The sequence below is a fragment of the Hemiscyllium ocellatum genome, chromosome 8 (genome assembly GCF_020745735.1).
Source record: "Hemiscyllium ocellatum isolate sHemOce1 chromosome 8, sHemOce1.pat.X.cur, whole genome shotgun sequence".
Classification (NCBI taxonomy): domain Eukaryota; kingdom Metazoa; phylum Chordata; class Chondrichthyes; order Orectolobiformes; family Hemiscylliidae; genus Hemiscyllium; species Hemiscyllium ocellatum.
This window is the reverse complement of record NC_083408.1, coordinates 88,268,512-88,285,446: the sequence shown is the minus strand read 5'-3', so window position 1 is coordinate 88,285,446 and position 16,935 is coordinate 88,268,512.

Here is a 16,935-nt window from a genome sequence, read left to right as displayed (position 1 = left end):
GACTGCTACAATGACAATAACTCCAGGTGTAAACAACACTTATGTGGGCCCAATAGGATGTAACACCAAAAGGTTTCAAAGTAACTTCAAACAGACTGGGCTGTGATCTCTTATGACTGCAAAAACGATGACGGCCTGGTGACTCCTTGCTCAACAGCAATCACGCCCCAAACTGCAGACACATTTTATAGCTTTTGCTTTGAAGAGGACAGGAGCTATAAAACCAGTTTTAACTCTATTGGAGCAGACTAGTGGGAGTGAATGCTCTTATGTGCACCATCCTGGATTCACCTGTTAGCATGCTGTGAAGGCCACTGTCAAAGAGCAGTTCCCTGGTTAACTTGTGTTGACTCTAAAGAAAATTTCTCTCTCCTTCCGATTACTATAAACCAGCAAAAAAAAATCAGGACAAAGGAATTTCCATCAGCCTGCAAAACCAAGAATCTCAAAAGTCATCAGTTAAACTGCCAACTTCAGCACCATGACTGCAACCAAACAGTTGCTGCAGAATCACCTTATCGGCTCTTCATGAACAATTCACAGACTGATCCACACTTAGATTTTTTCAAAACTTTGATCGTTATGGACTCACATCTCATTTCTAATCGGTGTTAATGTATGTTGAGTTGCTAATTTTGTCATTTTTGTTAATTCAAGAAAACCTGGTTAAATTGGTTCCTTTGAAAACAAACTGTGAGAAAGGAAAGGAAAAGAGAAAAGTGAAAAAAGAAATAGCCTTGTTGCAATCAACTGAGGGGTCTGGGTGAATAAAGAAGGTGCCTGCTCATCTTTCCTCAACATGGAACTTAACATTTTGGGCTATCCCATCTGGCACAGTAACAAATGGGGAACAATGTCTAGGGTCTTGTGACAAATTCAGTACAATATCTGCAAATAAATCTTACTCCCTTGTATAATTTAGATAATCACCATGTAAACCTGTGCAGGGACCACTGGGAAACCCAATGCTATTTTTATTGCATTTTTAACCCCACAGTTTGAGACTGTGAAACTCTACTAACATCACTTTTACACTGGCCATAAAGTTTCTTCACCTTTGGGTTATCACTTAGCATCCTAAATAGCACATGAAATAAGTGAGTGACTGCAGGAACAATCTGTAATTGTAGCATTGAACCAGAATATGCTGTCACAACATCTACATAAATCACTCATGACCCCAGACAATTTAAAACTGTATCATAATTTAAAAATGCAAATGCTGGTTCAGAACAAATCCATTAATTCTGAAAAGTTAATGTATCAAGCGTTGCACCTTCAGTGGAACTGAAATCAGGAAAGTAAGGCATTAACAAATAGGTTACAAACATGGATGATGGGTGCAGGTTCACAAAAGGCTTTCAAAGGAAGTTAGATGTCTGGTTCAGGTGGGTGTCAATGACTTATCTTTCAGATACTGTTGCCTCCTGAAAAATATGTGATTGCATTGGAGGTAATTGGAGATGAATTTTCAGAGTTTTATTTCTTAAATTGACACATTTTGTTTCTGCCTCTCTGAGGAGACTACATAACTAGTGGAGATATGAAGAGACTGAGGGGATTAGCACATTTGTCAATAGTGGCAAACAGGCTCAATAGACTGTCTCGTCACTTTCTGTCCAATGTTTTGTCTGTAATGATAATCTGTCGAATCTCTTCACAATCATATAATTCTGCAGCAGTGAAACAGTTCATTGAGTTGATGTTTTCTTAGCAGGAGCCACCTAGTCTACTTTACTCTCGTGCTTTTTCTCTATGTAAACCATCGACTTTCTTGTGAATGCTTAATGCTTGAGTAACTTCTTTGATACCAAAACATATAATTGCTATTTAACATCAATCCTCACTGGTTCTAGAATTTCATCATCCACTGTCTCTGAAAACTCAGCCAAAGTATCAATTGTGTCCGTTATTACCTCACTATTTACTGCAAGCTTTTTCACATATCCTTATCGTGCTGTGTTACTCAGATGTCCATACAAATCTTTGATACTGTCTTATTTTGCTTCTAATTTTCTTTCACATTCTCTGTTAGCCACATAGGAGCAGGTGTAGGTCGGTCCTAGTGCCTGTTGTAGGTCATAGCCGGTCATCTGTATCATTGTTATTTACCTGTCCTGTCTCCAGTATCTCCTCCCCCTACTCACTGGGGCAGTGTGCTGGGAAATCAAGCCCCACTATTACCCAGAGTCATTGCAAGTGTAAAAGAATTTAATCAAACTACCCAAAGCCCACAATTAACCTGGCTGATGAACTCAGGTTAAAATGAATATTCATCATATTTCTGTACTTAACAAGAAAATAATTGTTTATTTGTCAACAAATTGTCTTTAACCAATGGCAATTAGGAAAAATGAATTGCTAAATTATAACTCTACAAATTAAATTCTATTCCTTTTTAAATTACCCCCTTCACAAACAGACACATGGATATTAAAGGTTGGGAAAACAAAGAAAAAGATCAGGGAAACGCAGTTAAGTAGCACCAGTCTGGAGCACAGGAGTTGTTGAGTTGTTTCTTTCTTTTATTTTCTAGTTTTATTTAATTACTTCCTGTTAATGCAGGATTATCTGAAGATACTTTATACATCCTTCAAAAGAGGATTTGCAGAGAAATGTGAATGGAAGACACTTAGCTGTTACTGTTAACCTTCTATTACAACTAAACAAAAGAGAGACAAACAGAGAGGCACATTTTGATGTTTCTTCATTGCCAGCTAGTCATTGATACATTGATCCCACACAGGCATTAGCACTAAGTCAAAGAGCCAATCAAAATGTGTTGTCACATGGATTTCCCTTTGTTCAGAAACCATCACTCACATGGTGTCCGCTTCTGTTCTTACTGTTTGAGGAACATATAATATTGCATCAAACTCATAGTGTGCTCCAATAAATATGATTTTAAAGCTGCAGCCAGCTCTTTGCCAATCTCTTTGGTTTAAAACAGCATCTTCCTCTTTTTAGCCTACATTTCAACAATAAAGGGAATTAAAGATGTGGTCTTCGCACTACATTTTTTTGATGTTATTAGCATCTAGAAATCTATTGATCCCTGTCTTGAATATACCCAATAACTGAACTTCTACAAACATCCAATAGGAAATTGTATACATTCACTCCCTTTTCAGTGATGAAATGTCCCTTCACTTTCATCCTAAATAGCCTACTCCTTTCTCCCTTGGTTCATCAGGCGAAGCATACTTTTTGCATCCATCCTGTTTAGCCCTTTAAGAATTTTGTAAATTTCTAGTTGATCACTCCTCATTCTCTAAACTCTAGAGAATACAGGCACAATCTCTTCAATCTCTCTTCAGAGGAAAGTCTCGCCAATGAATGAATTATTCTGTGCTCCTTCAATGACAAATATATCTTTCCTTAGTTAGCCTCTAGGTGCAGCTTCACCAAGGTTCTATACAATTGAAGCAAGACATCTATAACTCTATTAGGAGAAAGTGAGGAGTGCAAATGCTGGAGATCAGAGTAGAGTGTGTGGTGCTGGAAAAACACAGCAGGTCAGGCAGCATCCAAGGAGCAGGAGCATCGACATTTCAGGCCCTCCTGATGTAAGGTTTTTGCCCGAAATATCGATTCTCCTGCACCTTGGTTGCTGTCTGACCTGCTGTGCTTTTCCAGCACCACACTCTCGACACTGATCTATAATCCTCTATTCAAATCATCTAATGATAAAGGCCAACATGCCTTTCTAATTCTAGCTGTATCTGCATGTCAGCTTTCAGTGACTTATAAACAAGGACACTAAGATCCCTTTAGATATCAATCTCTCATTTGTTGAGAAATATTCTGCGCATCCCTTCCTTTATGAAAGTGTTAGCCTCACTTCTGCTTCAAACCCCACAACAGAGATCTGAGAACATAGTCTAGGCTGACAGTACATTGCCATGACAGATGTATGCTTTCTCAGGTCAACTTAAAAGATCCAGTGGTGTTTTTCAAAGGATCAAAGTTCTGCCAATGTCTGAATAAACATCAGGAGAGTAAAACCAATCTTCCTTCATCTCTCCAGTGTTAAAAGCCCTAACACACTCAACCCCCTCTTCTTAAGACAAGCCCTCCAATCCAGGCAGCATCCTGTTAAATCTCTTCTGCACCCTCTCTAAAGTATCTACATCCTTCCTATAATGAGGTGACCAGAACTGGACACAATATTCCAAGTGTGATCTAACCAGGGTTTTATACAGCTGCAGCAAAACCTTGCAGCTCTTAAACTCAATCACCTGTTGATGAAAGCCAAAACACCATACATCTTCTTAACAACCTATCACCTTGGGTGGCAACTTTGACGGATCTATGTACATGGACCCCAAGATCCCCTTGTTCCTCCCCACTGCCAAGAATCCTGTCTTTCCCTCTGTATTCAGCCTTCAAATTTAACTTCCAAAATGTATCACTTCACATTTGTCCAGGTTGAACTCAATCTGCCACTTCTCAGCCCAGTTCTGCATCCTGTCAATGTCCTGTTGTAACCTGCAACAGCTCTCGACATCTACAACACCACTGACCTTTGTGTCATCAGCAAACTTACTAACCCACACTTCCACTTCTTCATCCAAGTCATTTATGAAAACTGCAAAGACCAGAGGCCCAAGAACAAATCCCTGCGGGACACCATTGGTCACCAACCTCCAGTTGCCTAATATTCTGTTGCTTTGCAGTCAATATAAATGGATAAATGGGCAAAGACAAAGCAAAGAACTATGAATGCTGGAAATCAGAAACAAAAACAGAAATTACTGGAAAAAACTCAGCAGTCTGACAGCATCTATGGAGAGAAACAGAGTTAATGTCTCGAGTCCAGTGACTCTTCTTGAGAACCGAGTGTAGCTAGGGAAAGGTGGTATATATGCTGAGGATGGGGTGGGAAGAGGGGAAAGTGGAGGAGAAATAAATGATATGTGGGATATACAGCCCAAACAGAGAGAGTAATCACCTCTTCTAATTCTTGCTACAGTGCTCCAGTGAAGCTCAGTGCAAACTGGAAGAACAGAATCTCATTTTCCATTTGGGAACTCTGTAGCCTTCAGGACTCAATATCGAGTTTAATAATTTTAGGCCTGAGCACATTTTTCCATGTCTTTACCCCTATCGAAGTGGTACTTATTAACAAAAGTGATAAAATTAAAAGAAATATGGCCGATTATTGAAAAATTGGCAGATTGCAAAACCAACTGTAATGAGAGTAAGAGTGAAGACTTTCTGAAAAGTATCCAGGATTGGATACAGACCAGGCTTTGTTATCATATGGGCTGCCAACCATTGTCAGCTACTAGTAACCCCAATTATCAGCTATTGATTCTCCCAGGCTCACCATTATCCATTCCTTTATTTGCCCAACTGTTTTTCTCTCTCTCCCTCTGTGCCCCATCCACATCTATCAGTTACTCCTCCACTCCCCAACCCCCCACTTTTCTCCAGCATGTATAGCAACGTTTTCCTAGCTACAATCATTTCGGAAGAAGGGTCACTGGACCCGAAATGTTAACTCTGTTTTCTCCTCGTAGAGGCTGTCAGACCTGCTGAGTTTTTCCAGCAGTTTCTGTATTTGAATATATGGGCAGTTGATTCAATATGGTCCGCTTTAGCACGATTACCAGAGACAAATCCTTACCCCATGCTCTTCAGCCAACATCGAAAGCCAATGACCAGGCCATCTATTTCCCTACGGTTTGAGGCACTATATTGGTGAGACAGATACCATGTTTTCTCACATTACAGCAGTGACTGTAATTCAAAAAATAACTTACTTTGCTGCAAAGTATTTTGGGATGCTCAGTGGTCATGAAAAACATTGCGACTCTGATTTATTTATTTTCAATTTTCCCTTTTGCGGCCATCCCACAGTTTCTATATTTATGCTTGCCTTTTTTATACTCACTTTAAATTCCAAATTTATTTATTACCTTAAAATACAAATTGCTTTTCCTGTTCATCCCTGGAACCCTAGCATTCAATACACTTCCCTTTTTCCTTGCTGGAACACTTAATTTGTAGCAATTGTAGTTATTTCTTCAATTAGTCCTGTAGTTCTCTGTTTGCCAATTTTCCATCTGTTTATTCTGAGTAATATTTATTATACATTGTAATCTTTTTTCCAATGAATTGCCCTTTCTCAATATCTCTACTTTTGTTTGCAGGTTGTTCCTCAAAATTTATTCGAAAGCTAACTTAAGCAGATCCTGTCAAGTCATATTTCCTTTCGTTCTTAGCAACATGTTTGACTGAGAATACAATCCTGGATACTTTCCTGAAAGTCCTCATTCTTATTCTTATTACAGTTGGTTTTGCAATCTGCCAATTTTTCAATAATTAGCTATAATTCTTTTAATTTAACACTTTTATTAATAAGTACTACTTCAATATATCCACAAATTTCATCGCCAATTCTCTCCATTGTTAGTTGCTCTACAATGCACTCAAAGCAGTCCAAAGATGTGCGGGTCAGGTGAATTGGCTATGCTAAATTGCCCGTAGCGTTAGGCAAGGGGTATATGTAGGGGTATGGGTGGGTTACGCTTCGGCGGGTCGGTGTGGACTTGTTGGGCCGAAGGGCCTGTTTCCACACTGTAAGTAATCTAATCTAATCTAATTTTACTTTGACTTTTATAAGTAGGCAATTTCAGCGGAATTCTGTATGAATCATTTTTCTATTGAAATTTGTATTACCTAGTGTTATGATATTACTTCCATTTAGTGTCGCTATCCAACAGTTCTTCATTCTTTCATGTGATGTGAGCTTTGCTGGCTTGGCCAGTATTTATTGCCTGTCCCTAGTTGCTCTTGAGAAGGTGGTAATGAGTTGCTTTCTTGAACTGTTGCAATTCATGTGCTGTAGGTAGACACACAATGCCCTTAGAGAGGGAATTCCAGGATTTTGACCCAGTGAAATTGAAGGAACGTGGATATATTTCCAAGTCAGGATGGTGTGCAGCTTGGAAGGAAACTTGCAAATGATGTTATTGCCTTGTATCTGCTGCTCTCGCCCTTCTAGATGGCAGTGGTTGTGGGCTTGACAGGTACTGTTTAAGGAGCCTTGTGAATTTCTGCAAGGCATCTTGTGGATGGCACACATTGCTGCGTATAGTGGAGGGAGAGGATGTTTATGAATATGGTACAAATCAAACAGGCTGCTTTGATCTGGATGGTGTCAAGCTTTTTGAGTGTTTTTGGAGCTGCATTAAGCTACCTATTTTCAAAAATGTACAGTAATTCTTTAGCAATCCTTGTCTTTAAAGCACTTATTTTCCCTTTTGCAGTCCACATTTAAAATAGAGAAAATTAAAGACATGGCCATTACGCAATAAATGATGTTGAGCCAGCGGCACCGACATCCCATGACTGAATTAAAAAAAAATCAAGCTAGCACATGGTTTGCAAGATGATTCATGAAAGCCATTCAATAGCTTCTGCAAACAATATTTTCAGGATCCAATCATGGAACAGGCTTCCTTCCATGTTGTGTTATATAATGAGGCAGAGTTAATTAGTAATTAGAGTCATAGAGATATACAGCATGGAAACAGACCCTTCGGTCCAACCCGTCCATGCCGACCAGATATCCCAACCCAATCTAGTCCCACCTGCCAGCACTCAGCCCATATCCATCCAAACCCTTCCTATTCATATGGCCATCCAAATGCCTCTTAAATGTTGCAATTGTCCCAGCCTCCACCACATACTCTCATTCCATACACGTACCACTCTCTGTGTGAAAAAGTTGCCCCTTAGGTCTCATTTATATCTTTTCCCTCTCACCCTAAACCTATGCCCTCTAGTTCTGGACTCCCCGACCCCAGGGAAAAGACTTTGCCTATTTACCCTATCCATGCCCCTCATAATTTTGTAAACCTCTATAAAGTGACTCCTCAGCCTCCGACACTCTAGGGAAAACAACCCAAGCCTGTTCAGTCTCTCCCTATAGCTCAAATCCTCCAACCCTGGCAACATCCTTGTAAATCTTTCCTGAACCCTTTCAAGTTTCACAACATCTTTCCAATAGGAATGAGACCAGAATTGCATGCAATATTCCAACAGTGGCCTAACCAATGTCCTGTACAGCCACAACATGACCTTAGTTAAGTATTTGAAGGGATATAGGGCAAACATTGGCAAATGGAACTAGTTTAGTTTGGGATTATGGTTGGTATGGACCAGTTGGACTAAGGGTCTGTTTCCACACTGAAAATGTGTTGCTGGTTAAAGCACAGCAGGTTAGGCAGCATTCAAGGAACAGGAAATTTGACGTTTCGGGCATAAGCGAATTTCCTGTTCCTTGAATGCTGCCTAACCTGCTGTGCTTTAACCAGCAACACATTTTCAGCTGTGATCTCCAGCATCTGCAGACCTCATTTTTTACCCTCTGTTTCCACACTGTATGACTCTGTGACTGATCTGATTTTAAACACAACACTACGTTTCTGCATGTCCCCAGTAATCTTACATCTACTCTCCTCTCCAGCCCTAGATTGAGCATTACTGGATAGGACAAGCTTTCACACAGTGGCTATTCAGGCCCTCAACTAGGTGACTGTGAACACCAAGGTTAAGGGACTTGCTCACAGTGATCTGCTTCCATACCCAACAGGAGGACAAGTGGGAAGCCTGTGACTTTTGAACTGCTAATTTTCGTAGACTAAACCTCATGGGAGTGGGCAATGCACACAGGCAACACTCCCTGGGGTGGAACTCAGCGGGAAGTGAGAAAACCTATCCTTTGTGTCTGGAGTTTCCTTGAGATTATTACACTGTGACATCAGCAACGCAGCAGCAGTGGGAATCTGACCCCATGTCCTTCCTTATCCCAGAAAGACAGCAGCACAGACTCAAAGGCTCATCCGGCTTCCGTCCATGCCATAAAGCGTGGTGCCCAATTCTGCCAAGGCCAGAACCAGCCAATGTTCCTGCGTACCAACTTGGGCACCCATTGCCCTAATCTTCCTTCATGGCTGTCAGGGCAAAATCTTGCTGTTCCTTCACTGCAGCAGCTTCAGAAGATTAGACAACACCATCTTCTCGGGGCAATTAGGGATGAGCAACAAATGTAATTGCCTAATAAGAGATCTTCTACGGAAGACTGATCATAACATGTAGAATTTTGCAATTTCAATGAAAATTTTTTTGAAGTGAAAATATTAAATGAGGTTATTCATAAGTATTTGGGTGACTGTCATGAACAGAATTTGTATTTAAATACTGACTGTGATCAAAGTATTGTTATGGGCAGGATTTGCTGGTTTGAGAGGTAGCAAACCCCCAAAGAATGCGAGGCAAACAAATTCAATGGGATATTAACGCAGAACCTGCTTCTTGCCTTAATTTGAATTGAATTCTGGTCAGGATGGCTCAGGTTGATCTACATACCACTCTGCCAATTCAGGCCTTCAACAGTCAATTCATCACCACTTTAAGGCCTATTCCCATCTCAGTCCCACGCATGATGAAAACCAGTCAGTCCATTGGTAAACCAGTGCTGGGAGGCTGTGATTTTGAAAGAGAGGGAGAGAGAGGGGCTTCCTGCAGCTGTATGTGATAGAGGGGCTGGGCATGGGGCTGAGGGCCACATTCTTTCCATTGTTTTCTACCCACTCTACTGACTTCTCCCCAAATCCTGTGGTGTCCCAGAATTCCTCTGCCCTCCCTCAAAAAGTACTGACCTGGGAAATTTGTCTTGGGGCTGACTAATAATGACTGAGATGGGGAGAAAATGTCTCACTGAAAGGTTTGTGACATTTTGGAGTTCTGCACCCCAGATGGCTCTTGATTGTATCTAACATTACACAAGACACTTCTGGACTTTAATTAAGGGATATGGGTATTTATGGGGAAAATAAAATGGAGGTCAAATATCAGCCATGATCTTACTCTATGGCCTACTATCGCTTCTAAGATTGTGTTTTTTATAGGTTATGTTACATATTTCAACTCGGCAAATTACATTGCAAAAATAGAATGACCTCCAGCAGGATGTGACAAACAGTTTCCACTCAGGAATTGATTATAACTCACTTGTCTTGGTGTCAGTATTTGTAAGTTGTCTTATAGCCTCATCACTGAATATGAAATTTCAGCTTTTGTAAAGCTGCTGTGTATTAGCAATAGCCTGTTTATAATTAGTATCTCTTATTCTAAAAGCAGGCACAAAAAAACCCCTGAGTGCAAAAAAGACCACAGATGGATTTTGTGGTGGAAATTGGATCAAAATGGGACTGGCCTCAAAGTCTGAGGCTGCCTCTAAAACAACCCTTGAATCACGTTTTCATAAAGCCAGTATCTAAATGTAGTTTGCCAGCTATGGGCCTTTGCAAATTGGCTGGCATTTTTAAAATTCATTCACAGGATATGGGCATCAAAGTTAAAAATCACACAGAATTTATAGCTGTGTCTTACAATTGTGCACTCCACAACCACCTGATGAAAGAGCAGCACTTCGAAAGCTAGTGCTTCCAATTAGACCTATTGGACTATAACCTGGTGTTGTGTGATTTTTAACTTTGTACACCCCAGTCCAACACCGGCATCTCCAAATCATGATGTGGGCCTTATTGGCTAGGTCAGCATTTATTGCCCATCCCTTATTGTCCAGAGGGCAGTTAAGTGTCAACCACATTGCTGTGGGTCTAGAGTCACATGTAGTCCAGACCAGGTAAGGCTGGCAGCTCCCTTCCCTAAAGGGCATTAGTAAACCAGACGTTTTGCTTTCCAACAATGGATTATTTATTAGATCCTTAATTCCAGATTTTCTTTTATTATTGGATACAAATTCCACCACTTGCCATGACAGGATTCAAACCCAGATCCCCAGAACGTTACCTGGGCCTCCGGAGTAACAGTCTAGTGATATTACCATGAGGCTATCACCTCCCAGTGAATGCTGAATAAGCTGGTAAGTAGTTCCTGGTGGGATGTACTTAACAGGATGAGGTGAGTGACCTGCACTACTGCCACATGATTTCGTTATCCCCAGTCTGAGATAAATTGTTTAAAAAAATACTCTCTCATTTTCTTTCAGAGGGCCCCAGGGCTTTGCTTAGGCTTCAGTAGGTCCAATTCCTGATGGATGTCTAAAACAATATTTAAAGACTTGGTAAGCATTTTCAAGGAGCCGGACATGTGTTTCAGCTGGATGCCCTGAACAATTGCATAATGCAGCTTCCAGTTTGGCAGCCAGACAACTGGCTTGGAATACTATCTTATGTTGAAATCATGGAACAGGAAGTCTGATGAGCAACAGGTCAACAGTGACTAGTTTTACATGCTCCCACTATTGAGTTTAAAAGTTTTGTCTGTGATTAGTGACTTGGGGAAGGTTCACTTTGTCAGCTTGTATGAGAACATTCCAAATGCTCTGGTGCAAGTAAGCACCGTAGCTGCCTCTGTTCCCCGAACATTTCGATTTACGTTGCCTGAAGTATTGCTGCAGTCAGAAGCTTAAGCTGCAACCTTACCCTCCATTAGTGCCCCCTACCATCGGCAGGCATAGAATGACATCATTTGAATTCCTGCCAAAATCAATAACAGCAAGGCAAAGTGGATATTTGTTCATTTGAACTGTGTATGAATATTCAGGGGAAATTTAACACACAAAAACATCCATGCTCAGCTTGAATTCTGTTTTCAAAATATTAACTTGTATTTGGGACTGTGTTTTTCATTGTGGAAGGGAAATGGGAGTCGGGACTGTTTCCTGACCCCCAGAGCAGCACTAGGAGGTGTAAACAGTATTTTTTTTATGATTTTGACTGTCATGGTGAAAAAGCTGGAAAAGCAGGAATTAATGAGTACCAGAGGGCAAACTCTCTGCTGTTTGGAGTCATAGCTGGCACATAGGTAGATGGGCATGCTTGTTAGAAGCCAGTCATCTCAGTTCCAGGATATCTCTGCAGGAGTTCTTCAGGGTAGCGTACCAGGCCTAACTACCTTCAGCTGCTTTGGCAATGATTTTCCCTCCATCGTAAGGTCAGAAGAGGGGATGTTTGCCAAAGATTGTATTATGTTCAGCACCATTCATGACTCCTCAGATACTGAAACAGTCCATCTTCCAATGCAACAAGATCTGGACAATATCCAGGCTTCTGAACCAGAGGGGTACCAATATCCTGGGGGGGGGATGTTCGTTAAGGCTGTTGGGGTGGGTTTAAACTGATCCAACAGGGGGATGGGAACGAAAATTGTAGTTTGAATATAGAAAAGGTTGAGAGTAGGGAGATCCAAAATCAAGTTTCAGGGACGCAAGATGGCACTGGTAAGCAGGAAGGTTGTTTGAAGTGTGTTTACTTCAACGCCAGGAGCATCCGGAATAAGTTGGGTGAACTTGCAGCATGGGTTGGTACCTGGGAAAGGAGAGGTCACCCTGTTGGGAATTTTCTATAGGCCTCCGAATAGTTCCAGAGATGTTGAGGAAAGGATTCTCGATAGGAATGAGAGAGACAGGGTAGTTGTCATGGGGTCTTCAACTTTCCAAATATTGACTGGGAACACTATAGTACTCGTACTATAGATAGGTCAGTTTTTGTCCAGTGTGTGCAGGAGAGCTCCCTGACACAGTATGTAGACAGGCCAACAAGGGACGAAGACACATTAGATTTGGTACTGGGTGGTGAGCCTGGCCAGGTTTTAGACTTGGAAGTAGGTGAGCACTTTGGTGATAGTGATCACAATTCTGTTATGTTTACTTTAGTGATAGAAAGGGATAGGAGTATACCACTGGGCAAGAGTTACAGCTGGGGGAAAGGCAATTACGATGTGATTAGGAGAAAGAGAGGACTGCAGATGCTGTAGATCAGAGCTGGAAATGTGTTGCTGGAAATGCGCAGCAGGTCAGGCAGCATCCAATGAGCAGGAGAATCGATGTTTCAGACATGAGCCCTTCTTCAGGAATGTGGAAAGTGTGCCAAGCAGGCTAAGATAAAAGGTAGGGATAGGGACTTGGGGGAGGAGCATTGGAGATGCGATAGGTGGAAGGAGGTTAAGGTGAGGGCGATAGGCCGGAGTGGGGGTGGGGGCGGAGAGGTCGGGAAGAAGATTGCAGGTGAGGAAGGTGGTGCTGTGTTCGAGGGTTGGGACTGAGACAAGGTGGGGGGAGGGGAAATGAGGAAACTGGAGAAATCTGTGTTCATCCCTTGTGGTTGGAGGGTTCCTAGGTGGAAGATGAGGCGCTCTTCCTCCAGCTGTCGTGTTGCTATGGTCATGGCATAGACAGAGAACATGGGGGCTAACACCTTCAACATATTGTCTAGTTATCATCCATTGTTAACAGCTAACCTGAGAATGCAACTCTAAAAAACGGTTTTGTGATTTACACATGAAAGAAGTGAAACTATCATGGTATTCAAACAGATGAAAGACTGAACAATCATTTTTTCAATGTATAATTACAGTTACATCACACTGCAAATTTTTGCTCTAAATTCTGTGTGTTAGGATTGAGCCCTCCGCTATCACCTGATGAAGGAGCGACGCTCCGAAAGCTAGTGCGCTTCCATTTAAACCTATTGGACTATAACCTGGCGTTGTGTGATTTTTAACTATATTAGGATGAGATGTGAAGGCTCAGTTAGGGTGCTTGAGGGTTACAAGGTAGCCAGGAAAGACATAAGGAGAGAGCTCAGAAGAGCCAGCAGGAGACATGAGAAATTGTTGGTGTATAGGATCAGGGTAAACCCAAAGGCTTTCTATAGGTGTTTAAGGAATAAAAGAATGACGAGAGTAAGATTAGGGCCAATCAAGGATAGTAGTGGGAGGTTGTGAGTGGAGTCAGAGGAGATAGGGGAAACACTTAATGAATATTTTTCGACAGTATTCACTCTAGAAAACAACAATGTTGCCGAAGAGAATACTGAGATATAGGCTACTAGACTAAGTGGGATTGAGGTTCACAAGGAAGGGGTATTAGAAATCCTGCAGAGTGTGAATTTAGATAAGTCCCCTGGGCCGATGGGATTTATCCTAGGATCCTCTGGGAAGCCAGGGAGGAGATTGCTGCGCCTTTGGCATTGATCTTTAAATTGTCATTGTCTACAGGAATAGTGCCAGAAGACTGGAGGATGGCAATGTGGTTCCCTAGTTCAAGAAGGGGAGTAGAGACAACCCTGGTAATTAAAGACCAGTGAGCCTTACTTCAGTTGTTGGTAAAGTGTTGGAAAAAGTTATAAGAGATAGGATTTATAATCATCTAGAAAAGAATAATTTGATTAGGGATAGTCAGCATGGTTTTGTGAAGGGTAGGTCGTGCCTCACAAATCTTATTGAGTTCTTTGAGAAGGTGACCAAACAGGGAGATGAGATTAAACTGGTTGATGTGGTGTATATGAATTTCAGCAAGGTGTTCGATAAAGTTCCCCACAGTAAGCTATTGTACAAAATGCGGAGGAATAGGATTATGGGAGATATAGTAATTGGCTTGCTGAAAGAAGACAGAGGGTGGTGGTTGATGGGAAATGTTCATCCTGGAGCCCAGTTACCAGTGGTGTACTGGAAGGATCGGTGTTGGGTCCACTGCTGCTCGTCATTTTTATAAACGACCTGGATGAGGGGTAGAAGGCTGGGTTAGTAAATTTGCAGACGACACTAAGGTTGGTGGAGTTGTGGATAGTAACGAAGGATGTTGTAGGTTACAGAGAGACATAGATAAGCTGCAGAGCTGGGCTGAGAGGTGGCAAATGGAGTTTAATGCGGACAAGTGTGAGGTGATTCACTTTGGTCAGAGTAACCGGAATGTAAAGTACCGGGCTAATGGTAAGATTGTTGGTAGTGTAGATGAGCAGAGAGATCTCGATGTCCTTGAAAGTTGCCACCCAGGTTAACAGGGTTGTTAAGAAGGCATACAGTGTTTTAGCTTTTATTAATAGAGGGATCGAGTTCCAGAACCATGAGGTTATGCTACAGCTGTACAAAACTCTGATGCGGCCGCACTTGGAGTATTGTGTACAGTTCTGGTCACCGCATTATAAGAAGGATGTGGAAGCTTTGGAAAGGGTGCAGAGGAGATTTACTAGGATGTTGCCTGGTATGGAGGGAAGGTCTTACAAGGAAAGGCTGAGGGACTTGAGGCTGCTTTCATTAGAGAGAAGAAGGTTGAGAGGTGACTTTATAGAGGCATATAAGATAATCAGAGGATTAGATAGGGTGGACAGGAAGACCTTTTTTCCAAGAATGGTGATGGTGAGCAAGAGGGGGCATAGCTTTAAATTGAGGGGTGATAGATATAGGACAGATGTCAGAGGTAGTTTTTTTACTCAGAGAGTAATAAGGGTATGGAATGCTTTGCCTGCAACAGTAGTAGATTCACCAACTTTAAGTACATTTAAGTCATCATTGGACAAGCATATGGATGTACATGGAATAGTGTACGTTAGATGGGCTTCAGGTTGATATGACAAGTCGGCACAAAGTCGAGGGCCGAAGGGCCTGTATTGCGTTGTTATGTTCTATGTTCGGCTGACAAGTGGTAAGCTATGATCATCACCATTAAGAGACAATCTTATCACCACTCCTTGACATTTGATGGTGTTACCATCACTGAATCACCCACAATCAACTGAACTTGCTACATATACACACTGACCACAAGAACAGGTTAGAGGCTAGGAATATTGTCGCAAGTAACTCAGCTCCTGGCTCCCCAAAGCCTGTGCATCATCTACAAGGTACAAGCCAGGAATGTGATGGAATACTCCCTACTTGCTTAGATGAGGGCAACTCCAATAAAATCAAGGGCATCCAGGACAAAGTAGCTCACATGATTGACACTACACCCACCAACATCCATGCTCTTCATCACCAATGCTCAGTCACAGCGGCGTGTACTATCTACAAGATGCTCTGCAGAAATTCACCAAAGATCCTCAGACAGCACCTTCCAAACCCACAACCACTTCTCTCTAGAAGGACAAGGGCAGCAGATGTGTGGGAACCACTGCCTGTAAGTTCCCCTCCAAGTCATTCATCATCTTAAATTAGTAAAATAACACTGTTCCTTCACTTTCACTGGGTCAAATCCTGAGATTCCCTCCCTCAGGACATTGTTGTTCAACCCACAGCAGGTGGCCTGCAGTGGTTTAAGACGACAGACTCATCATCACCTTTTCAAGGGAAACCAGGGATGGGCAATGAATTCCACCCAGCCAGCAATGCTGATATCCCACAACTGAATAAAGGAAAAGAGCTGTAGGTTAAGCTCTCAAAGCTGGGAGAAAAATCAGTGACCTTCCAGCTTGAGAGGAAATAGCTGGCTGCAGTAAAGTGTAGGTGGCTGAGAGAGTACTTCAAAATGGAAGTATCTTCTCACCAATTTTTTCATAACTTTAATTTAAGAACACAGGAGTAGGCTTCCACTATAAGAGTGGATGAGAGGTGGAGTGGAGCAGGAGGTGACATCTCTGTACAAGATGGTCTTTAGTTGTACCAACATAACAGGCAAAGACGGTCTCTAGGCCTGTCTGGAGTACTGGCACTGCAGACTGCCAGGGGGTGTCTGGTTCCAGGATCCATCTGTCTAGTCCTGTAGTGAGGGAGAATTTGTGATGGGTGCAAGTCTGTGAGACTAACAGCGTCTAGTCAAGAAACTTCAGGTAAGATGGCACTGGAGTAGCGCTTCTGAGCCCCAGGCTTGTCTGCTTCATCTGCTTTTCTTTTCATCTCTATTTTTCCTCTCTTGGCTTTTTTTTCTTTTTTTCTGTTTAATTTTACTTATCACTTGGCGAAGTGCTGGGTCATGGTGATGGCATTGGCGGCAATGAGTGAGCCCAGCGTGGACTCAAGTGTGCCCAGAGTGAACTCGTGACAGCAGCTTCGAAGGCAAATTTGGGTTCCCAGTGGTTTCTGGATCGTTGGGGTGGTCCTTGTGTCAGCCCGTGGCTGCAGCAGATGTACATTTGTGTTCCTGGTGGCATCCGTGTCCAGTGCAGATTTATGGAGGCG